General features: G+C 42.0%; 1 protein-coding gene and 1 non-coding gene across 6 annotated transcripts in view; both read left to right on the top strand.

Annotated features, from left to right (window-relative positions):
• The window catches only part of FMNL3 (formin like 3), a 74,966-nt gene that overhangs the window by 23,061 nt on the left and 27,327 nt on the right, over nt 1–24,578 (top strand). The window lies entirely within an intron of this gene.
• LOC143642924 (U6 spliceosomal RNA) lies at nt 12,255–12,361 on the top strand. Its single transcript, XR_013155983.1, has one exon. It is a non-coding gene; the product is annotated as a U6 spliceosomal RNA (small nuclear RNA).

Genomic DNA, 24,578 nt, shown 5'->3' with positions numbered 1-24,578 from the left:
CCTCTTGCGCTTTACTATAACCTTCAAAGAGCAACCAGACTGCAATTTCTGCATTTAGTTTGGAAATTTCCTCAGCTAAGTACACAAGTTCATTAATCTCAAGTTCAACCTTCTGTCCACAGAGAACACCTTCTTTCCAGTTTGCAAAGACATGTTTATCATTTCTGTCTAAAGCATCTTTGGGTCCACATTTTTTTTGTTTTTGTTTTTAACTTTTGATCATTCTCTTCTACATATGTAATCAGTAATTCACAATATCATCACATAGTTGCATATTCATCATCATGATCATTTCTTGGAACATTTGCATCTATTCAGAAAAAGAAATAAAAAGAAAACAAAAAAATTCATACATACCATTACCCCCACCCCTCCCCCTCACCGATCACCAGCATTTCATTCTAAACTTATTTTAACGTTTGTTCCCCCTATTATTCATCTTTATTCCATATGTTTTACTTGTCTGTTGATAAGGTAGATAAAAGGAGCATCAGACACAAGGTTTTCACAATCACACAGTCACACTGTGAAAGCTATATCATTATACAATCATCTTCAAGAAGCATGGCTACTGGAACACAGCTCCACATTTTCAGGCAGTTCCCTCCAGCCGCTCCACTACATACTGTGGGTCCACATTTTTATCTACAATCTCTTCAAAGCATTCTAGGCCTTCTCTATCAAGATCCTTACAACTATTCCAGAATCTTCCCCTTATCCATTTAAAAAGCCGCTCCAGTATGTTTGGTATTTGTAAACTGCAGCAACACCCCACTTCTCTGGTACCAAAATCTTTATTAGTTTGCTGATGCTGCCAGAGAACAATATACCACAAATGGAATGGCTTTTAAAAGGAGAATTTAATGTTACAGGTTTACAGTTCTAAGACCATAAATATGTCCTAACTAAGGCATCCAGAGAAAGATACCTTGGCTTAGGAAGGGTGATCTGGGAAGGCACATGGCAGGCATCTGCTGGTCCTTGTTCCTAGTTTCGTTGCTTCCTGCCTCTTTTGCGTGGTTTCTTCTCTAAGCATCAGTGGCCTTCATATAGTTGCTCCAGGTCAAAATTCTGGATTTTATCTCTTAGCTTAGCGTCTGCCAGAGTCAGAGATTTCTTCTTTTCAGATTCTGGCTATTTCTGTGAGTCCTTGTTTAGTATCCAGGCTATTTCTGTCTGGATCTCCAAATGTTTGCATCAGCTCTGAGCTTTTTCCAGAATGTTTCCCCTTTTAAAGGACTCGGGTAAACCCACCTTGAATGGGTGGAGTCACATCTCTATCTAATCAAAAGGCCGCACCCACCACTGAGAGTGCCACATCTCTGTGGAGATAATGTAATCAAAAGGGTTTCCACCCTACAATATTGAATGAGGATTAAAGGATGTGCCAGTTTGAAACTGTCTCGTGCCAGAAAAGTCATGTTCTTTAATCCTCATTCAATATTGCTGGGTGGGATCTTTTTGATGGTTTCCATGGAGATGCGTCTCTACACATTCAAGGTGGTGTTGCTTACTGGAACCCTTCAAGAGGGAACCATTTTGGAAAAAAGCTTTAGAGCCAATAGAGCCCACACAGCTAAAGCCTTTGGAGATGCAGAAGGAAAATGCCTCTGTGGAAGCCTTATGAAATGAGGAGAGAAAGCTAGCAGGTATTTCTGTATGCTTTCCTAGGTGAGAGAGAGAAACCCTGGATGTCTTTGGCCTTCGTGAGCCAAGGTATCTTTCCATGGATGCTTTAGTTTGGATATTTTCACAGCCTTAGAACTGTAAACTTGCAACTTAATAAATTCTCCTTTTCAAAGCCAATCTGTTTCTTTTATAGTATATTCTGACAGCTAGCAAACTAAAATAAAGGACATGGCTTTTCTGGGGTATACAGCACTTCAAAGCAGCACACTATTTATTATATCTATCCATATATCTACCTACCCACCCCCCTACCTACCTACCTACCCGTCTGTTTTCTGAACATTTGAGAGCAGGTTGCACACGTCATACTTAAACACATAACACTTCCATGTATATTTCCTATGAATGGGGATATTCGCTTATATAATCACCTTAAGTGCTGTTATCAATTCAAGATATTTCACATTGATGTAAAGGTTACATTCTTTATTCCATTTTTTTCTTATGTCCCAATAATGTGCTTTTATCCTCCATTATTAGATCACATCTGGTATATGCATTGCATTTAACTGTCATTATCTCTCTAGTTTCTGTTTTTTTCAATTGATTAATTATGGTAACATACACAGAACATAAGTCTTCCCATTCCAACCTCTCCCAAGTATACCACTCCATGGAACTAATCACATTCATGATGCTGTAGCACACTCACCATCATCCATTACAGGGTTTCTATTCAGCCCAAACAGAAACCCTATACTCAGTTTGCATTAGCACCCCAGTGTGCCTATCTTCCAATCCTGGTTACCTGTACTCTACTTTCTGTCTCTATGAGCTTGCATATTCTCTCAATTTTCTTTGTGGTTACCATGAGGCTTTAATTTTTTTTTTTTTTTAACTTTTACTTATTGTGAAAAATAACATATATACAAAAAAGCAATAAATTTCCAAGTATATTTTAACAAGTAGTCATTCAACAGATTTTTTAAGTTTGGTATGGGTTATGTAGTACCATGATTTTTTCATTCTGTCTTCTAGCTGCTCCAAGACAATGGAGACCAAAAGGATTATCAGTATATTGATTCAGCAGTCATATTCATTTGTTAAATCCTATCTTCTTTATTATACTTTTCCTTCTATTTTTTCTTTTTTGTGAAAAATAACATATATACAAAAAAGCAATAAATTTCAAAGTACATTGCAACAATTAGTTATAGAACAGATTTTAGAGTTTGGTATGAGTTACAGTTCCACAATTTTAGGTTTTTATTTCTACCTGCTGTAAGGTACTGGAGACTAAAAGAAATATCAGTATACTGATTTAGCACTGGTACTCCGTTGTTAAACCTGACCTTCTCTGAATAACTCCACAATCACCTTGGATCTTTCTCTCACTCTTCAGGGGTATTTGGGCTATGGCCATTCTAACTTTTTCATGTTGGAAGGGCTGTCAGTAATATGGGATAGTAGGATAGAATTAGCTGATATTCTGGAAGGGCCAAACCTCTTTACATTTCAGGACTTATTTGGTCCAGAGGCCCATCTGGAGGTTGTAGGTTTCTGGAAAGTTACCCTAGTGCATGGAACCTTTGTAGAATCTTATATAATGCCCATGGGGCTTAAATTTAACATCCTAAATCTGTAACAGTCTCATCTGCCTTGATACCAACTTAAATTCAACAGTATATGTACACCTCTTGTCACAAATTACATGTTTATACATAATGAATCCAGAACCACTGATTTATCATTACATTTTATGCATTTGCCTTTTAGAACCTGTAAGAAGTAAAAAGTGGAGTTACAAATCAAGTACAGTAGTACTGATATTTTTATTTACTGAGTCATTTTCTTTACAGAGATCTTTATTTCTTCATGTGGCATCAGTTAGTTGTCTAATGTCCTTTCCTTCCAACTTTAGCATTTCTCTTAGGACCAGTCTAATGGTGATGAAGTCCCTTAGCGTTTGTTTGTCTGAGAATGTCTTAACTCCACCCTCATTTTGGGGGCGGAGGGTGGGGGATGCGTGGTCTGGGAATTGAAACCCGGGTTTCCTGCGTGGAAGGCAAGCATTCTACCATTGAACCCACCCTCTTTTTTTGAGAAATCTTCACACACATACATTCTATACATAGGTTACAATCGATGGCTCACAATATCATCACAATTGTGTATTTGTTGCCATGATCATTTTTTAGAACATTTGCATCACACCAGAAAAAGAAATAAAAAGAAAAAACTCAAATATACCATACACCTTAACCCTCCCTTTCATTGGCCACTAGTGTTTCCATCTACCCAATTTATTTTACCCTTCATCCCCCCATTATTTATTTATTTATTATCTGCATTTTTTACTCATCTGTCCATACCCTGGATATAAGGAGCATCAGACACAAGGTATTCACAATCACACAATCACATTGTAAATGTTATATCTTTATACAATTGTCTTCAAGAATCTACGTTGCTGGAACACAGCTCAACAATTTCAGGTATTTCCCTCTAGCCACTCCAATACGCCATAAACTAAAAAGGGATACCTACATAATGCATAAGAATAACCTCCAGGATAACCTCTCCACTCTGTTTGAAATCTCTCAGCCACTGAAACTTTATTTTGTCTCATTTCTCTTCTCTCCCTTTTGGTCAAGAAGGCTTTCTCCATCTCTTGATACTGGGTCCTGGCTCATCCTGGGCTTTCTGTCCCACGTTGCCAGAGAGATTTACATCCCTGGCAGTCATTTCCCACGTAGGAGGAAGGGCAGTGAGTTCACTTGCTGAGTTGGCTTATAGAGAAGCCACATCTGAGCAATGAAAGAGGTTCTCTGGAAGCGACACTCAGGCCTCATTTTAAGTAGGCTTAGCTTAGCCTTTGCAGGAATAAGTTTAATAGGGACGAATCTCAAGATCAAGGGCTCAGCCTATTGATTTGGTTGCCCTACTGATTGCAAGAATATCAGAAATTCTCCAAATGGGAAAGTTGAATATTTCCTTCTTTCTCCCTATTCCCCCAAGGGAACTTTGCAAATACTTCTTTATTCACTGCTCAAATCACTTGGATTTATAGGGGCATCACACTAACCTAGACAAACCAACAAAATCTCATGTCCTATTTAAGATTCCATGTACTTATGGTGTTCAATTAAACTGACCATATAAATTTGGAAATGCACTACCCAAAATATAAATTTTGCTCCAAATAAATATCCCTCCCCTTAGTCTCACCCAGAAGTTGAAGTTTTAGATGTGAACGATACTATCCTTTACCCAGTCTGTTGATACACCTTAGTCCTATCCAGATCAGCTTCATTCATATCTCTACTCGGTGTCTGATCATTTTTTATACTTTTTATACAGTTCCTTTTTTGGGTACTGCTGACTTTCATAACTTCAGAGCTAAAACTCTGAGTCTCAGGTGTCACAAATAAACCCAAAGTTTCTGGGAAAAGACCATGTTATATACAAACATACCAGTATCTCAGAATTTAGAATTAACACTTACATCTCCTGAATATATGTGACTGCTGTAAGAGATTACAATCTAGGACCCTTTACATCAAGCCCCAATCTGAAAACCAATGCTTTTTTTTTATATTGATTTTTAAATTTTTTTAAAAATACCAATAGACACCAAACAAACGGAAACATTCTTCACTTTTGATCATTCCCTTCTACATATATAATCAGTAATTCACGATATCATCACATTGTTGCATATTCATCATCATGATCATTTCTTGGAACATTTGCATCTATTCAGAAAAAGAAATAAAATGAAAACAGAAAAAAATTCATACATACCATACCCCTTACCCCTCCCTTTCATTGATCACTAGCATTTCACTCTAAATTTATTTTAACATTTGTTCCCCCTATTATTTATTTTTATTCCATATGTTTTACTCGTCTGTTGATAAGGTAGATAAAAGGAGCATCAGACACAAGGTTTTTACAATCACACAGTCACATTGCAAAAGCTATATCATTATACAATCATCTTCAAGAAACATGGCTACTGGAACACAGCTCTACATTTTCAGGCAGTTCCCTCCAGCCTCTCCATTACATCTTGACTAACAAGGTGATATCTACTTAATGCATAAGAATAACCTCCAGGATAACCTCTTGACTCTGTTTGGAATCTCTCAGCCATTGACACTTATTTTGTCTCGTTTCACTCTTCCCCCTTTTGGTTGAGAAGGTTTTCTCCATCCCTTGATGCTGAGTCTCAGCTCATTCTAGGGTTTTTCTCAATTCCTTGATGCTGAGTCTCAGCTCATTCTAGAATTTCTGTCCCACATTGCCAGGAAGGTCCCCTGGGAGTCATGTCCCATGTAGACAGGGGAAGGGTGGTGAGTTTGCTTAAAACCAATGCTCTTGACTTTAATTAATTGAATTTTTATATTATAGTTAGTCCATATGTTTGAGGCATGATAATATTTGTCTTTTTGTCCCTGACATTTCATTCAACATACAGCTCTTAAAGTTCATTCACCTCGTTGCATGCCTCACAGCTTCATTTCTTCTTGCAGCTGCTCAGTAGTCCATTGTATATATACCCCATAGTTCCCCTTCCAGTCCTCAATTGTTGTACCCTTAGGCCACCTCCATTGAATGTGGATTGGAAAACCCATGCTCATTTTTGAAAGACAGTTTTACTGGATATAGAATTCTTTGTTGGTATTTTTTTTTTTTTTTTTGCTGTCGACATTATAAATATGTCTTCCCAGTGCCTTCTTGCCTCCGTAATTTCTGATGAGAAATTGGTGTTTAATCTTATTCAGACTCCCTTGTATGTGATATATTCCTTCCCTCTGATGGTTTTCAGAAGTCTCTCTTTAGCTTTAGCTTTGACAGTTTGATTATAATATGCTGTAGCATGGGTTTATTTGGGTTTATGCTGTTAGTTCATTGAGAGTCTTGGATGTATATATTCATATCTTTCATTAAGTTTATGAAGTTGTCAACTATTATTTCCTTGAATATTCTTTCTGACCCTTTCTCTCTTTCTCCTCCTCCTGGGACTCCCACAGTGCATATATTGATATGCTTGATATGCTCACAGGCTCCTGAGGCTCTGTTCACTTTTCTTCATTCTTCTTTCTGCTCTTCAGACTGAATAATGTCAGTTGTCTCATCTTCAGCTTCACTGATCCTTTCTTCTGCAAGCTCCAATCTGCTGTTGAATCCCTTTAGGGATTTAAAAATGTCTATTTCTGTGGCTTCAGCTGTTGATACTCTCTTTATGCTTATCTATCATTTTCCTGATTTCTTTTGGTTCTTTGACCATGTTTTCCTTTAGCTTTTTGAGCACAATTAGGATCTTTTTTTTTTTTTTTAAAGTTTTTGTCTGGAGTGTTTGTCTGATCCTCCTCATTGATGCTTCCTAATTTTCTCCTTTGCCTTCATTTCCTGTTTCTTTGTATGTTTTACATTTTTGAAACCAGGACATTTTGCTATTTTAATGTATTATTGCTCAAATTTAGACCCTGCAGTATCTGTTCCTTAAGCTTGTATTCAGCTAGGCAGCTAGTGTTATGACTGACCCTTCCTTGAATGCCAGGAGCAAAAAAAAAGGAAGAGAAGAAAATGCCTTTCCCATTCTTGCATATTTCCCTGTGCAGGTGGTCTCTTTCTAGGCTTATCCATACAATAAATTTAGAGAAATATCCAGGTCAAATTAATAGGGGCTTCCCTGTCCTTTCTGTGCATGCTTTTTGTCTTGGGCATGTATGTTTGGCCCTGGGAATTGCCCCATTTATATGGGCACAAATGTTCCCTCTCCCTAAGAAAGTTTCTTCACAGTGCAGTCCAGGTACTGCACTGTTTGTCCTAGAGCCCGCAGTCCCTTACACCAGCATCCACTTAACTGCTCTAAACAGTGTTCTCTAAGAGAGTTCTGTGAGTCACCTTTTACACACAGGGCAAGTTCTGCTATGGCGAGTCCCTTAGGCCACCACCAGACAGATTTAGCCAGAGATACATGCTCCCAGTATGTGAACCCTAAGGGTTACTCTGCTCCGTCTGGAACCAAGAACAGGGATCTGCTCTGGGAGCATGGGTTGGCTCCATGCCACACTCGTGAGGGGTGGGGAATGGGTAAACCAGGGCAACAGGAGTACCACTTTAAACATAAATATTTTTATTGTGAAATATACCATATATACAGAAAAGTGATCAATTTCAAAGTTCACTTTAACAAGTTGTTATAGAGCAAATTTCAGGTATTTCCTTCTGGCTGCGCTAGTGCACTAGAAACTAAAAAGAAATAACTATATAATGATTCAGTAGTTATAATCATTTGTTAAATCCTAGCTTCTCTGTTACAACTCCTCCCTCTCATTTGGTCATTTTCTTACTCTTCAGGGATGTATGGGCCAGGACCATGATAACTGGTTGATGTTTTGGGAGAGACTGGTACCTTTAAGTTTCAGGGCTTATCTGGCATAGGAACAATCTGGAAGTTTTATTTTTCTGAAAAATAAACTTAGTGAGTGAAACCTTTAGAGAGTCTTAGATAGAGCCCTGGGTTTTCTTTAGGGTTTTCAGAAAAACTGTTGGTTGGGGCTTGGCATACCATGGCAGTTTATAATATCTGGCTGAAGCTTGCACAAGAGTAACCCCCATAATGACCCCTTGACTGTATTTGAATTCTCTTAGCCACTGAAACCTTTTCCTGTTAAATTTCTTTCCCCACTTTCAGTCAAGAAGGCATTCTTAATCCCATGATGCCAGAGCTAAGCTCAACCCTGGGAGTCATGTCCCATGTTGCCTGGGAAACTTATGTCCCTGAAAGTCATGTCCCACTTAGATAGGGTGGTAGTGGTGGTAATGAGTTTATTTGCAGAGTTTGGCTTAAAGAGAGGCCATGTCTGAGCAACAAAAGAAGTTCTCTGGGATGACACCTAGGTATGTTTATAGTAGGCTTAGCTTCACCTTTACAGATTTTATAAGGGCCAGTCTCAAGATCAAGGGCTTGGCTTATTAAATTGGAAGTCCCCAGTGCTTGAGAGAATATCAGAAATTTCCCAGGTAGGGAAGTTTAATAGTCCCATATTTTTTCTCCAGTCCCTTAAGGGACTTTGCATGTACTTTTTTATTATCTGCCCAAAATACTCTGGAATGCATCGTGGTATTACACTAAGCTATGCTGAATCACCAGACCTCATTCCCTATTCTAGGCTCCATGTATTTAGGTTGTTTAAATAAACTGGCCTGACAGGTTAAGTTAGATAGTGTGCTACAGAAAATTTAAATTTTGGACAAAATAAACATCTCTTCCTTTGATCTCAGCAGAAGTTGAAGTTTTAACATACAGATAATATACTTTACCCTGTGTTTTGGTTTGTAAAGCTAATAGAATGCAATATACCAGAAATGGGTATATTTTTCAATGGTGATTTATTAGGTTTCAAATTTACTGTTCTAAGACTATGAAAATGTCCAAATGAAGGCATCAACAAGAGGATACCATCACTGAAGAAAAGCCAATGGTATTTGGGGTTCCTCTGTCACATGGGAAGGCACAGAGCAACATCCACTGGTCCTTTTTCTCCTGGCTTCTGGTTTTAGTGGATGTCTCCAAAATGTCACTGTGTGTTTCTTTCTCTCAAATCTTCTCCCAAGGCATTTTCTTTCTCTGTCACTGAAAGTCTCTGATATCTCTGTGTCCTCTCATAAAGGACATCAGTAAAGGATTAAGACCCACTTTGAATTGGGAGGGTCACATCTCCAACGAAACAATCTGATCAAATTGTCCCACCCACAAGGTCTGCCCTGACAAGAATAAATTAAGAGAACATGGCTTGGCTGGGCCATGGTGGCTCAGCAGGCAGAATTCTCGCCTGCCATGCCTGAGACCTGGGTTCGATTCCTGTTGCCTGCCCATGCAAAAAAATAAAACTAGTACATTCCATCCTCTGGACACGAAAAAGACATTCTTTCCATATACAAAATGCATTAATTCCATCACAATATCACAAAAGTTTACACCATTTCAATAACAATAAATAAGTACAAAGTCTTGTCAAAATCAGGATCAGGCATGGGTTTTGGCTAAGGCAAAATTCTCCTATGGCTATGGATCCATGAAACTCAGAATAAGTTATCTGTTTCAAATATACAGAGGGGGGACAATCATAGGATAAACATTCCCATTGCCATAGGGAGAAATTGAAAGGAAAACAGGGGTCAAAGTTCCAAAACATTTACAAAAAACCTTCAGGGCAAACTTCATTCAGTTTCAAAGTCTGAGTCATTTAGAGGGTCATGTTTTATTCTCAGGGTTTGAGACAGCGGCAGTCTCACCCTCTCCATGGGTTTACACAGCAGCTGTGCTGTCTCCAAACACTGGGGTGAAGGTTGCAAAATTGGGGAACATTGGGGAGACCACCTTGTTTTCCGTTCCACCCTCTTCAAGCATTTGGGTGGCGCACGTGGAATCTCTGACATCTCTGGGGGGATATGCTCAACCCCTTCAGAACAACGGGATAATGGCTAGGCTCTCCCCAATCACTGGGGAATGTACACCATCCTCTCTGAAGCCTGGGCCAGCAAATTCTTCCTGAACAATGGGGTGGCCAGGCTCCCCTCTTTAACCTCTGGGGCAGACTCACCTTTTCCACATGCATGTGTGGGTCTGCTCTCCTGGCCTGAGTTTTTTTAGCTCCAGACCTTGGTTCAGCCTTTGAAGTAATTTTTTCCTTCAATCTATCCCTTTTCTGTCCCGTTTAGTCCAGACTAGCAGTGATTCTGTTTATACCAATCCTGCAACAAACTTGTCAGTTTTCTATGCAGCATAAAGGGGTCCTAGCCATCAGACAATAGTACTTTCCACAAATCCTGAATAATTCAATTTCTAATCCTGGCTTATACTGAAATGGCTGGCAGGTTCCATGTTTGGCTAAATCCTCACATGGGGAACTATTCTCTGGGGACTTATTTCCAAGAGCTCAGAATTTTCCAAACTATCAGTTTCTGGTTTCTTTGTTCTCAAGAATTCAGTTCTCAGCTTATCCCTTTCTTCTCGCATTTTACTATAAGCTGCAAGGAGAAGCCAGGCTGCACTTTCCACATTTAGTTTGGAAATTTCCTCAGCTAGATATCCCAGCTTGTCGCTTTCAAATTCTCCCTTCCATCCGATACCAATACTCAATTTTGCCAAATTCTCTGCAACTTTAAAACAAGGGTCACCTTCCTTTCGGTTTGTAATGGCACATTCATCATTTCTATCTAAGGCCTCATTGTAAGTATCTTTAGAGTCCATATTTCTACCAACATTCTCTTCAAAGCAATTCAGGCCTCTCCTGTCAAGCATCTCACAATTCTTTCAGAACCTTGTCTTTATCCATTTAGAAAGCCATTCCAGCATTTTTGGTATTTGCAAATTGCAGCACCCCACTTCTCTGGTACAAAATCTTTTTCCATTTGCTAAAAAAGCTGCTGGAATGCAATATACTGGAAATGGGTTGGTTATTAGGTTACAAATGTACAGTTCTAAGGCTATAATAATGTCCAAACAAAGGTATCAACAAGTGGATAACTTCATTGAAGAAAGGGCAATGACATCTAGGGTTCCTCTGTCACATGGGAAGGTATATGGCAACATCTCTTCGTCCTTTTCTTCTGGCTTCTGGTTCCAGTGGCTGTTTCCAGAATGTCTCTGGGAATTTTCCAGAATGTCTCTGGGCATTTATTTCTCAGCTTCTCCCAGGGCATTTTCTTTCTCTGTCTCCAAAAGTCTCTGAGCTCTGAGCTCTCTGTATCCTCTCATAAATGATTCCTGTAAGGGATTAAAACCCACCTTGATATATTAGAGTGGCTAGAGGGAAATACCTGAAACTCTGGAACTGTATTCCAATAGCCTTGATTCTTGAAGATGATTGTATAGCTATATAGCTTCTACAGTGTGACCGTGTGATTGTGCAAACCTTGTGGTTGATGCTCCCTTTCGGGGTATGGACAGATGAGTAAAAATATAAGGACAAAAATAAATAATGGGGAAATAAGATGTAAAAAAAAATTGGGTAGATTGCAATACTAGTGGTCAGTGAGAGGGAGGGGTAAAAGGTATGGGATGTATGGTTTTTTTCTTTTTCTTTTTTTTTATGTAGTAATGCAGATGTTTGAAAAATGACCATGGTGATGAATACACAACTATGTGATGATATTGTGAGCCATTGATTGTATACTTTGGACAGACTGTATGGTGCATGAAATAAAATACTGAAAAAAAAAAAAAAAAAAAGATCCACCTTGAATTGGGTGGGTCACATCTCCATGAAACAATTTAATCAAATGGATCCACCCACAATACATTAGCCCCCTACAAGGATGGATTAGAAGAGCATGGTTTTTCTGGGGTACATAACAGTTTCAAACCAGCATACCCTGTATTCTGATTAACTTTAGTCCCAACCAGATCAGCTTCCTTCATGTCTCTAATTGAAGGCTGATCTACTTTAACAGTTGCTGCATGGAGTAATGCTAACTTTCAGAGCACAAGACTCTAACTCTGAATCTTAGGTGTCCTACAGGTACCCATAGATCCAAGGAGCTACCACGTTATATGCAAAAAGCACAGCATCTCAAAAATTAGAAATAACACTCAAAACTTAGAAATTGTGCTTGCTTTGGCAGCACATATGCTAAAATTGGAACGATACAGAGAAGATTAGCCTGGCCCCTGCACAAGGATGACATGCAAATTCGTGAAGTGTTCCATATTTAAAAAACAAAACAAAACAAAAAAAACTTAGGAATAAATGTGATGGCTGTAAGAGTCTACAATATAGGCCCTAATTTTCTTGTAAGACTCTTCTAAATAAGACCCTACAATATTTGCCCTTTTGTTTCTGGGTTATTTTACTCAACATAATGTCCTCAAGTTTCATTCACCTCGTTGTGTGCCTCTCAGATTTTTAAAGGCATTAGTATATATGTGGAGACACTGTAGGAGAGGTCTTTTCATGTTCCACTTATGAAAGATTTGCTCAAGAAGGTGGGGCTTTATCTATTGGGAATTAGAGGAAGGACATGGCTGGTAGTTGGAAAGGAGGTGATCTTTCCTGAGTATAATAGAGTAGAAAATTTAGGTACAGGAGGAAGAGAAGTATATGTCTGAGGAGATTCAATTCACTTAGTCTTTATATTTAGTACCTTCTATAGTGGTAAACAAGCAGAGGGTGCTGCCTGTGCTCAGGAGCTGTGGTCTAGCAGGCTATAAGAAAATGAGTCTAGTTAAAGAGCAGGGATGGACATGGGAATGGCTTAAATTTATGGCATGCACCGACAAACAGAGTTGAAACTCAGAATGAAAAGTGACAGTTTGCTGAGGGAGAAACAACATAACAAAGAAAATGATTGGGCTATAGCAGATGGGGCCGATTATGGGAGAGAGCGCCCAGAAATAGCAAGAACAATGGTGAGAAATTAGAGAATTCCTCCACAAAACAACCAGGAGGCTCAAGAAGGCACTTGGTGGTGGAGAGGTAGTAGAATCAATCATTTGGTTAAGCATCTACACATGATGCAAAGAAGGATAAAGGCATTACCTGCCCTCTAATTTATGTTCTAGTTGGAAATAGAAAAAATACTCACATGAAGAGATAACTAACAATACCAGACACTCTCAATGTGGAACACACTCAATTTGAGTGGAACACACTCAATTTTTGCTAAAGGGCCATGGTGTCAGCGACCACATATTCTCTCTCTTGCTGCTTTACTCTATGTCAGCTTCATTTCCATTGTCATCTAGTCGTCCAAAATATCTGCTGAAATTCCAAACATTACTTTTGCATTCTAATCATCTGGAAGCAGGAGCAAAGAAAGAAGGGTACACTCCCTTTAATGACACTTCTCTGAAGTCATATATACCACTTCTGCTTATATCCCATGTGGTCATATAACTACATCTGAATGCAAGGGAAGCTGGAAAATATCTTAATTCTGGACTTTCTAGAGCTCAACTAAATATTGGAGATTTATTACTATTGTCTTAGTTTGTTAATGCTGCTGGAAATGCAATATACCAGAAATGGGTTGGGGTTTTTTTGTTTTTTGTTTTTTGTTTGCATGGGCAGGCACTGGGAATCAAACCCAGGTCTCCAGCATGGCAGGCAAGAACTCTGTCTGCTGAATCACTGTGGCCCGCCCTGGGTTGGCTTTTATATAATTTTTTTATTAATCAAAAAAAAGAAAAGAAATTAACACAACATTTAGAAATCATTCCATTCTACAAATGCACTCAGTAATTCTTAGTATCATCACATAGATGTATGATCATCATTTCTTGTACATTTGCATCGATTTAGGAAAAGAACTAGCAAAACAGCAGAAAAAGATATAGAATGTTAATATAGAGAAGAGAATTAAAATAATAATACTAATAATATATATATATAAAAAGGAAAAAGAAAAAAACAAAAACAAAAGATACAAACACACAAACAAACAAACAAAAAACCATATTTCAGGTGCAGCTTCATTCAGTGTTCCAACCTAGTTACATTACACTTAGGTATTATTGTGCTGTCCATTTTTGAGTTTTTGTATCTAGTCCTGTTGCACAGTCTGTATCCCTTCAGCTCCAATTACCCATTATCTTACCCTGTTTCTAACTCCTGCTGGTCTCTGTTACCAATGATATATTCCAAGCTGATTCTCGAATGTCGGGGACTATATTCAGTGGGACCATACAGTATTTGTCCTTTAGTTTTTGGCTAGACTCACTCAGCATAATGTTCTCTAGGTCCATCCATGTTACTACATGCTTCATAAGTTTAGTCTGTCTTAAAGCTGCATAATATTCCATCGTAGGTATACGCCACAGTTTGTTTAGCCACTCGCCTGTTGAACATTTTGGCTGTTTCCATCTCTTTGCAATTGTAGATAATGCTGCTATAAACACTGGTGTGCAAATGTCCGTCTGTGTCTTTGCCCTTAAGTCCTTTGAGTAGATACCTAGCAGTGGTATTGCTGGGTCGTAATCCATTCTGCCATTCTATGTCTTTTGATTGGGAAATTCAGTCCATTAACTTTTAGTATTATTACTGTTTGGATAATATTTTCCTCTACCATTTTGGCTTTTGTATTATATATATCATATCTGATTTTCCTTCTTTCTACACTTTACTCCATACCTCTCTCTTCTGTCTTTTCGTATCTGACTCTAGTGCTCCCTTTAGTATTTCTTGCAGAGCTGGTCTCTTGGTCACAAATTCTGTCAGTGACTTTTTGTCTATAAATGTTTTAATTTCTCCTTCATTTTTGAAGGACAATTTTGCTGGATATAGGAGTCTTGGTTGGCAGTTTTTCTCTTTTAGTAATTTAAATATATCATCCCACTGTCTTCTAGCTTCCATGGTTTCTGCTGAGAAATCTACACATAGTCTTATTGGGTTTCCCTTGTATGTCACAGATTGTTTTTCTCTTGCTGCTTTCAAGATCCTCTCTTTCTCTTTGACCTCTGACATTCTAACTAGTAAGTGTCTTGGAGAACGCCTATTTGGGTCTATTCTCTTTGGGGTGCGCTGCACTTCTTGGATCTGCAAATTTAGGTCTTTCATAAGAGTTGGGAAATTTTCAGTGATAATTTCTTCCATTAGTTTTTCTCCTCCTTTTCCCTTCTCTTCTCCTTCTGGGACACCCACAACACGTATATTTGTGCGCTTCAAATTGTCATTCAGTTCCCTGATCCCCTGCTCAAGTTTTTCCATTCTTTTCCCTATAGTTTCTGTTTCTTTTTGGAATTCAGATGTTCCATCCTCCAGTTCACTAATTGTAGCTTCTGTCTCTTTAGATCTACCATTGTAGGTATCCATTGTTTTTTCCATTTTTTCTTCTTTGTCCTTCACTCCCATAAGTTCTGTGATTTGTTTTTTCAGATTTTCTATTTCTTCTTTTTGTTCAGCCCATGTCTTCTTCATGTCCTCCCTCAATTTATTGATTTGGTTTTTGAAGAGTTTTTCCATTTCTGTTCGTATATTCAGCATTAGTTGTCTCAGCTCCTGTATCTCATTTGAACTATTGGTTTGTTCCTTTGACTGGGCCATATCTTCAATTTTCCGAGCGTCATCCATTATTTTCTGCTGGTGTCTGGGCATTTGATCAGATTTCCCTGGGTGTGGGACCCAGCTGGTTGAAAGGTTTTTCTGTGAAATCTCTGGGCTCTGTTTTTCTTTTCCTGCCCAGTAGGTGGCGCTCGTGGCGCTCGTCTGTCTGCACAGCAGTCGGCCCGGGAAACCGCGCGTGGAGGCGGGGGTCGCTGGCTGCCGCGGCTTGGGACAGTGCCGGTCCTAATTGCCCAGCTGGCCCGAAACGCCAAGCGTGACGGGAGGGCCCCGCTATCCAACGTTCCCAGTCAGACCGGGGAGCCACGTGTGTGGAGGGGACCCCAGTCGCCAGTCGCCAGCTGCCCCGGCCGGGAAAACGCGCGCCCCTCGGGTATCTCACCGCAGCAGATTCTCCCTGCCCGTTCAGCTGTTCCAGAATGGGGTACGCTGTCTTTTTGGTCTCTGCCGTGACTCCAGGAGCTGTTTCGTGTTGTTTCTGTTTCTTTAGTTGCTTTTCTGGAGGAGGAACTAAGACCCGCGCGTCTTACTAAGCCGCCATCTTCTCCCCAAAGTCCTGGGTTGGCTTTTATAAAAGGAATGTATTAAAGTCACAAGGTTACAGGTCTAAGGCTATAAAAATGTCCAAACTAAGGCATCCATAAAAAGATACCTTGACTCAAGAAAGGCCAATGTCTGTTACATGGAAAGGCATATGGCTGAAGTCTGCTGATCCGTGTTCTCAGTTCTGTTGCTTCTACCTTCTAATGCCAGTGGTTCCCTCTCTAAAGCCTTGTGGGCCTTCACTTTTCTCCTCTGGGACACAATTCTGGCTTCTGGCTTGCTTAGAATGTCATGGGAAGACACATAGCGATGTCTGCTGGGCTCTGCATCTCCAAACGTCCATGACTGTGTGTCTGCTTTCTCTGTTGGCACTCCAAACATCTCCAAATGTTTGGCTATGAAGCTTTTTCCAAAATGGTCATAAAAAAAACCCACAAAAAAAATCAATTGCAAGCAAATCTGGGGTCAGCGAATGATGAGAGTGTCTGTTCCAGGAGAGAGAATCTGGAGTGGGAGGGGATGAAGCTGCTCAGAGATGCTGGTGCCAGACTTGGGGGAATCTTGCCTCTGAAGCAATTTCCAACTTTACAATGCTAAGAACAGCAGGCCATGAAGCCCAGGTTTTCCTGTATAAGCAATAATCAGAGAAGATTTCTGAACCAAGAAGAGACATAATTTATCTTATGTGCTTGGAAGTTTGGAAGTTTCATCCGTGTGCAAGGTGGATAGGACTGGAAGTGATGGAAGTAGGGCCACCAGCTAGAAAGTTATCACAGGGCTCCGGGATTGGACAATAAGGGCCCATCCAGGTGGTGATGTTGTGAATGGAAAGAAAGGTATGGATGAGAGACCCCGGGAGGGAGACTCATTGGGCATCAGTGAGTAATGGTCTTCGGTGTTGGGAAAGAGATGGAAATGCCTTTGTGGGATATGGCCCCAGAAACATTGTGTCTTCTGAGAGGTAGCACTGCCTATTAGGACTCCCCAGGCGGGTGGGCAGAATTGCATGAAGAGAGGGGAGGACCTCTGGTGGCTCTGCCCCAGGACTTCTTGGTTTTGGAAAGCTGGCTGCCCCCAGTGGAATAGTTTCCATTCTGCGTAACTGGGGAGTGTGGGTCTGGCTAACCGCGAGGAGGGGCTGGGGAGTAGCTAAGGAGCCAACAGACAGATCAGGTTGCCCTGGCAGTGGCTTTTCAGCAAGGGCCGGGGACTCAGTCGGGAAGAGCTAAAAAGAGTTCTGAGATTCAGTGTTTCTTGACTGGGTAAGCTAGAAAGGAGTAACCACAGCCACGTTCTGGGGGTAGCCCTGCAGAGGTTACCATGTGTCAGGGGTGAGCCCACTCGAGTGGCAGAGGGTAGAGTTGGGGGCTTCCCGGGCCTTGGAGACACGGCCAGCTTCCCTTGCTTTCTCAGGATCCAATGGAAGAGTCCTTTAGGGTTAAGAAGAGGACTTAGGGGTGGAGTCATATTTGAAAAAAGCCCTCCTTTTGTTTGATTTATGCTAGCCTTCTAGGACCCTCTCCTTCACCTGACTTCCCTGGTGTGAATTGCAGAGCTCAGCCTGAGACATCTGGTGAATCCATTTCTTTTTCTTCCGGTCTGCTCAGGGCCTTGGCCCATAACTGCACAGCAAGTTATTTCTGGCTGTAGAGTCATTAGTGACCACAGAAGCATGTCCTCCAGACACGGGTTCCAACCCTATGGAGCTGGCTTTTCCCTGGCGTCAGTTAAAACTAAAAAGTCAGCTCCTGAGCCCCTACTAACACTTGAATCAAGGAGCACCTACTCTCCCAATGCTTTTTGTCCTGAGGTGCCCTAGCAGCTTTCCCATAAATCTAACAGGGCAGCTCAGGCCTAGAGAAAACTGTGTGCAGCTGTAGTCACGTCGCATCCAGGTGCTCCTGGGTGTGAGGCTGTGTTTGGAGGGAGATGAGGGGCAGTGGGGTTGCTGGGGTGTCGAAGCTGCGGGGTTTGGAGCAACTAGGGCTGGAGACCGGGAGTCCAGGAAGGTTACTGGCACTTTCTGCTCCTTCCTTAGCTTGAGCTCTTTAGTATGTAGGAGGCTGGTTGAAGTTTCTACCCATCCTCAACAAAAGGGGCTATCTCTCCCTCCAGCCAGGTGCATTAGCTGTTCTTGTGATCTCCTTTCGGCCTCAGGATACCGTTCTTCTCTCAGAACCTTTCACAGTTGACTCAGGCTCATTCCAGGCTGACAGTCTCAAGTTATCTTCTCCAAACCGGAGCCCTGGGGAAAAAGCTGGGAGGGAGGCAGGCAAGGACAATAGTCTAGTGCTTCATCTCCTCGGGTTGGCAGGGAAGCCAGGCTTAGCCTTGGTCACCGGGGGCCACAGTGCAACCTGGCCGTCGCCAGGCACCCTTTCTTTCTCCTGCACTGCTCCAGCCAGCCTCCGGGCTGGAGGAGAGTGTGGATGTTTGAAGGAGCTGTGGTGCTTCCCATGCCTCAACCCTTTTTAATATTAGCTCTTGGACCTCTGACCATACTCTCTGAGATTTTGTTTCCTTTTGACAAGATTGCAGTTTTGGAGGGGAGTTAGAGGAGTCGTGCTGAAACAACGAGATAAACAAACAGTGACGCAGAGGCGGTGGCAGCGTAGGCAGTGGGCCGGGCCGGCCTGCTGTCTGGGCAGGCTGGGTGGAGGAGGACTCCCGCCCTGCACACTGGCCAGCTGGCTCATGTTAAAGTGCTGGCTGAAAATAACTCTCATTGTCTGGGAGCTGCTACTGCAGCAGGGTTCTCTGTGGCTGCCAACGGAGCCAAGGCAGCAGGAGCTGGCACCTCCCACCTTCTTGGGCTCCCGTCCTTCAGGAGCAGTGCCCAGCTGGCCACAACTGTGCCTGCTACCCACCAGTGGAGACACGTGCAGGGCAGGCTGGACCGTTTGTCGGGCCTCCCTGCTTGGTGGCTCGGGATGGATGGGCCTTTGTGCCTTGTGTTTGTTGGTTCGTGAGGGGGACCCCGGGTGGGAACACGAGAACACAACGCTGCAGCTCCCCCTGCAGCACTCTTCTGGACTCCTGAATGTTTTGTCCCCTCATCCATCTTTGCTCATCTGTACAGTGTGCTGATCTGTAGATGCCAGACAGGACTTGGTGGCAGCTATGGCCAAGGTCTCAGCAGTCTGCTGAGAAGCAGGGGGTGCCCAGGATAGTGCCTTATTTGGTCTCTGGGGCAGTTCTAGATTCAGCTCCCCAGGGCTCCCGCCTCTATGAGCTGGGCCCGGGGCTGTGGCTGTGGCTGCCGCACTGGGGAATGTCAGTCATAGGAGACTCCTTGGGAAGGCGGGTCTGAGAGGGAAAATAGGGGCAAAACCCCCAACTCACATTCTGTATTTGCCTAGAATAAACCGATCCCCTGGCCTTCCCTAAAGCCTCTAGAATCCCCTTCCCAGGAAAGTTTCAGACATCTCTCAGAGGAACTATGCCACTTTTTTTCTCTGTTCCTAAGATTTATCATGATTGCCTGGGACCATCAGAAACAGCTGGGAATTTTTGGTGGGTCTCTTTTCTGTTTGCTGGGTTTTTCCCAGGCCTGGCCAAGAAGACTGGCCGAGGCAGGGGCAAGTCCCAGAGTAGGGGCCACTGCTTTGAAGGAAACTCCAAACCCCACTGGCATTTCCCCTCCCCTGCAGGGGGAAGGAAACAAGGAGGGGCTCTCCGGGTTGGGGGTGCAGAGAAGGAAAGAGAAGAGAACCTCCGTGACCAGAGCCAGCCTCCATCCTCCTTGGCTTCCCCGGAGTGGGCAGGGGGTCAGTGTGGGGAGTGAGGAAAACTGCTGCAGGGACTGGGTGCCTGCTCCCACAGAACCCAGGAGTGGGCTGGTCCTGGAGCAGGAGAGCGGTCTAGCCTTGAACTGGCAATAAACCAGAGCAGCCTAGCATCAAAACCACCCCTTTCTGCTTCTTCCTGTTATAGGTTTTTTAATTATTAGACTTCGCATTGGCTCTCTCTATCAGTTTCTGTGTTACTTCCAGTTTGAGTTCACCTTTCCCTTCTCCCTGACCTCCTGTTCTGACTCTTGGTTTACTCTCCCTTACTCCCTCCCCGCAGTCTGCCCTCAGACCTCCCCAAAGATGTCGGTATTTAAATTGATGCTTTAGTCTTAGAGGAAACCAGGGAGGGATCAAAGAAAGGCTAAAGGTACTCTGTAGTTGTAGTATTGAGAAGTAGTTACTGAAGAAGGGACAGAGGCACATAGAGACAAGCTAAAAGCCAAAGGGCAGGTTCTTGGGATGTCAGAATGCGACACAGTGTTTTCCGGAGGAAGGAGAAGGAACTGTGTTGAACACTCACAGTCCTCCAGAAACATAGTGACCAGGGGTGTGACTCCCAGGGATGAGCCTGGCACCATGGGATCCGCAATGCCTTCCTAACCAGAAAGGGAAATGAAAATAAGGCATCAGTGGCGAAGAGAGAGCAAATGGAATTGGGAGGCTATTCTGGAGGCTGCTGTCATGCAAACTTCAGTTAGATAGTGCTAATTGCCATAGTTTGCTAAACCCCAATCAACGTCACTCCTATTTCTTCCCAGATACAATGTTTTTGTTAAACTTTTCATTATGAAAAAATGCCCAGCATAGATAAAAATAGATATAATATTATAATGACCCTATGTACCTATTACCCAGCTGTAACAATTAATAATTCCTATCTAATCTTATTTCGGTGACCTAGGCTGCACAGCCTTATTTCTGCTCAACTCCATCCATGCCCACCCCCCATGTTATCTTGAAGTAAGTCCTAGCCATTATATCATTTCATCTATAAATATCTCAGTGTGCATCTCTAAAAGATTAGGACTCTCTCTTTTTTTTTTTAACAAAGCACAATACAATTATAACACTTTTAAAAAAAAACCTTCCTATCATAAACTATTCACTAAGTGTTGAATTATCTCATAAATGTCATGAATTCTATTCAGTTTGTTTGCTTGAACCAGAATGAACATATGGCCCACATACTGTGGTTGGTTGATGTATATGTCACATCTTTTTCATCTGTATGTTCCCCCCCATCTGTTTTTCCCCCACTGCAATATCCCCCCTACTGCAAATTTTTTTTTTTTTTCACATGGGCAGGCACCGGGAATTGAACCCGGGTCCTCGGGCATGGCAGGCAAGCACTCTTACCTGCTGAGCCACCGTGGCCCGCCCTGCAAATTATTTCTTGAAGAAACTTTTCCCTTAAAGTTTCCAGTAGTCCAGATTTTGCTGCTCATATCGTTGTGGCGGCCTCCATCCTCTGTCTTCTTGACAGTTGAGAGTTGGATCAAGAGAGTGGATCAGATTCAGATTTGATGTTTTGGGCAAGATCGCTGCATAGGTTCAGCTATGCTATTGTAGGAGTCCACAAATGGCCCCATATCTAAGATAAGCAGCTTAATTGCCCTTCACATGGTTAGTGGCTTTCAGATGGGGGCAGGAGGAATGGGAGCAAATACCCTACCCCCCAAAACTGTTTTATGGTAGCCCTTGCCTTCAAGGAACCTCCAGTCTTGTTGAGGCGGGGGAAACTGATATATGTGAAACAATTAAATAATAATAAAGTGCAAAACTACCCTATGACGATAAATGAAATCTCATTCTAAAGGTCAGATCATCCAAGAAAACTTCAGGGAGAATAAAGTTCCCAAAATCGGTCTTGAAGAATGGACAGAGTTGAGAGAAAAGAAGGCATTCTGGGAAGTGAAAACTATACCAAGAAAAGCACAAATGTTGACGTTGAGGTGCAGGACGGAAGGCAAAGTAGAAAGGCTGAGTATAATACTATAAGGAATATGAACACCCAGCGGAGAGACAAGGGTTGGAAGAAACCTACTGATTCCTAGAGGTTAAACCAAATCAGCTATTACTTCCGTTTTGACATACACACTTTGGCAAGATTCTCAAGGTCTGCAACTAGCATGGTGTATTAGGATCAACCTCCAATACCTTTTAATAGAAGAATTGAGGTTTTGCCTAATTGAAATATTTTTCAAATGAGTTGATTCTTTCTAAAGACTAATTACATGAAAAAGCATTTTGTGAAAAATACAGCTAGATCCTGATATAGTGTCTAGAATTCTCTCCAGAAGATGAAAAAAGATTGGCTAAGATTTGATAATTATTAAAACTGAGCCATGAGCACATCAAGTTCATTATTGACTCTTAAGAACACCTAGGGCTTGAACTGAGACACTATAAAGGTTTCTTGCCCTAGGTTTGCTTTGCTGGAACATACAATTCCCAGAGGTTCCTAGGTCAGATAAATCCTGAAACCCAGAGGGACCAGCCTTTCCAGAACTGTAAGTTAATTTCATCCCCCTAGCCTTTAGTGTGAACACCCCTTCTCAATGTGGAATAGTCAGAACAGGCATTGCCCAAAGTACCCTATAGATTGGGAGAAGGGTCAGAGGAGAAGGAGGAGGTATAACAGAGAAAATGGGATTTAACAAACGAGTATGGCTGCTGAATCACTATATTAATATTCTTTCTAGCCTCTGGTGTTTTGGCGCAGCTAGAAGGAAAAATCTAAGATGATGGAATGGTAGCCTGTGACAGACTCTGGGATCTGCTCTATAACTACTGGTTGAAGTGTGCTTTGAAAATTACTGCTTTTTTTCTTTCTTTGCTTTATATATATGTTATATTATACAACTTAAAAAAAGTTAAAAAAAAAAAAAAAAAAGACCACCGGGAACAAGGAAACCTGAAGTTATCTGCTGAGTGATGGCCACACCCCCTCCTGCCGGCCTCCAGGATTCAGCATTTCACAGCTTGCAGGGCTGTGAGAGTTGCTGTATTGGACTTTGGCCAGGAAAATGCAGCATCTCCACCCGCAGCGCCTGAGACTAGAATAGGTGCCTACTTCTTTTGCTGGAATAATTTACAATTAAAACCCTAGGGAGTCTGTGTTTAAATAGCAACTACAGATTAAAGATGGGATGTTATGGAAAAAATTAACTTGTATAACGACTAGTATACTATTTTTCTTCTCATTTTAAAAATAGTTTAAAATAAAAGAAAACTATTTTCAAACTGAAAAATAATAAATGGACTAGAGAGTCAAAAAAAAAAAAACCAAAAACCAGCCATTTAATCCTCTTAAAAGTTGAAAGTAGTGAGATTATCTCCATTTTCTGGATGAGTTCACTGAGGTCTTGGGCCGTCTGACACTACCCCACCTTCAGTGTCCTCCCCTCGCCAGGACAGCCACCTCCCCTCTGTTCAGCCAGGAGTTAGTGAGAACAGAGCTCAGGCTTTGCCTTCTAAGAGCCCAGTCTCTGCAGACAGCTAGAACTACTAAGAGAATGTCAGGGAGACGACGCCATTGACTGAGAGTTGGGGCTGTGCCAGGTCTGCTTCCTGGTTGTCCTCAGAACCCAGCAAGTCTCCCTCCCTAAAGCAGAGTGTCTTCCTCAAGACCTTGGAACTTTGCCCAACTCATGCACATTATCGGGTGGAGGCAAAAGCCATGACACTTGTCTGGGCAGACCGAGAAGTGCCCTGTTGGCTGGTGGCTCCCACTGGGCAGTTCAGTAACCCCCTTTGTGGGAGAATGCTGGGGGAATCCTTTGCACCATCTCCTTCCCCATCGCACTTAAGCCTTGAAGAAAGGGCTGGGGTCATTGTCAGAAAGTGCTACCCAGAGCTCCGGACTGGAGGATGCAGGCCTAAGGTCAGAGCTGATTCAGGCTCCTTACCCATTTCCTTACTATGGGGAGAAGGTTGTGTGTCCATCTTTCCTGAGGATCTGAAGTTTGACCAGGTCCCTGATGTGCCTCTTGTGTGCTGTTTGCTAGCGTTCCCAAGTGACTTTGCTCTGTCTTTGAAGGGAGCTGAATGTTTCCTCACCAGTTCATCTGGTGGGGAAGTGTGAGAACGTAACAGCTGACAGTGAGGTGGCTGTGGGAGGAAGCTGGTGTAGACAGGATGTGATTTCTGCCGCAGTAGCGACAGACTCCCTCCTCCCCCCCCCCCCCCCCTGGCCAAATCTCTTCTAGGGGAGACAGCATGCGCTGTCTGGGTGGGTCCAACCTGAGGACAGCTTCTGCTTCTTTCTTTTTTTTTAAAATATTTTAATTGTAAACAACAACAAACAAATGTACAAATATTCTCGACATACAAACATTTTTGACATGGTTATAATCAATGGCTCACAATATCATCACATAGTTGTGTATTCATCACCATGATCATTGTTTTGAACATTTGCATCTCTCCAGCAAAAGAAAGAAAAGGAAAAAAGAAAAAACTCATACATTCCATACCCCTTACCCCTCCCTCTCATTGACCACTAGTATTTCAACCTACTCAGTTTTAATCTTGTCCCCCT

Source organism: Tamandua tetradactyla, chromosome 7 (assembly GCF_023851605.1).
Source record: "Tamandua tetradactyla isolate mTamTet1 chromosome 7, mTamTet1.pri, whole genome shotgun sequence".
In the NCBI taxonomy this organism is placed as follows: Eukaryota; Metazoa; Chordata; class Mammalia; order Pilosa; family Myrmecophagidae; genus Tamandua; species Tamandua tetradactyla.
The sequence above is the reverse complement of the archived record's forward strand: the minus strand, read 5'-3'. Positions and strand labels throughout refer to the sequence as shown.